This window comes from Acyrthosiphon pisum, chromosome A2 (assembly GCF_005508785.2).
Source record: "Acyrthosiphon pisum isolate AL4f chromosome A2, pea_aphid_22Mar2018_4r6ur, whole genome shotgun sequence".
Classification (NCBI taxonomy): domain Eukaryota; kingdom Metazoa; phylum Arthropoda; class Insecta; order Hemiptera; family Aphididae; genus Acyrthosiphon; species Acyrthosiphon pisum.
Window position 1 is genome coordinate 27,541,546 of NC_042495.1, and position 994 is coordinate 27,542,539.

Sequence of the window (994 nt, forward strand, 5' to 3'; positions counted from 1 at the left end):
TTTGTTATTCTATGAAAAGAAAAAACTATGGTGTATAAAATATGTTTGGTACAATATATTTTTATGTAAGTGTTCGACCGGCAGCTGTAATAGCAGGGGGTCGATTAATAGCTGTGTCGTAGATCTACCCGCTCTTTAGCGGACAACATTAAGAACCGCTGGCTCTCAGAAATACTGTCACCAGGCGCGCTAACGTTGAGGGTCATTTTTCGTGAAAAGGACTGTGGTGCTCGATGATCGGTAATTATAATGAACTTTTGCCCGAATAGATAAGGTTACATCTTTGTTCTCCACACTATACTGGTTAGCTCCTTCTCGGTTGTGTTGTGCCTAACTTCTGCCTCATTTAAAGTACGAGATGCAAATGCTATCGGCAAATATTTTCCTATCGTCCTTTCGACAGTACACATCCGATCGCGTAGTAACTTGTATCACAAGTCAAGTTAAATGTTTTAGAGAAGTCCGGATACTGTAATATTGGAGCCTGTGTCAAGAGATCTTTTAACTGTTCAAAAGATTGTTGGCAAAGGTCACTCCATCTGAACGTTACGTCGTTTTTTAACAATGAGGTCAGCGGCTTAGCGATCCGCCCATAGATTCTGATAAATCTTCTGTAGTAGCCTGAAAGTCCTAAAAAAGAATTAACTTCTTTCACATTTCTTGTAATTGGAAATTGTATCACACAAATTATCTTCTGAGGACCTGGCTTGACTCCTTCGTCAGTGATTTGATGTCGGAGATAATTAACTTCTTTCCGGAGAAATTTGAATTTTAGTGGTTGAAGTTTGAGATTGTATTTGCAGAGTCTCTGAAAAATCTCGGTGATTTTCTGTGAATGATCATTTAAATCTTTTGCACAGATGATGATATCATCTTGACATACGAATGGTTTGATTCCATTTATACCGATTAATACTTTATTCATGAGCCTCTGTAAGGTCCCTGGAGCTCCCTTCAAATCAATCACTATTTCAGCCCCGTCAGATGATGACTT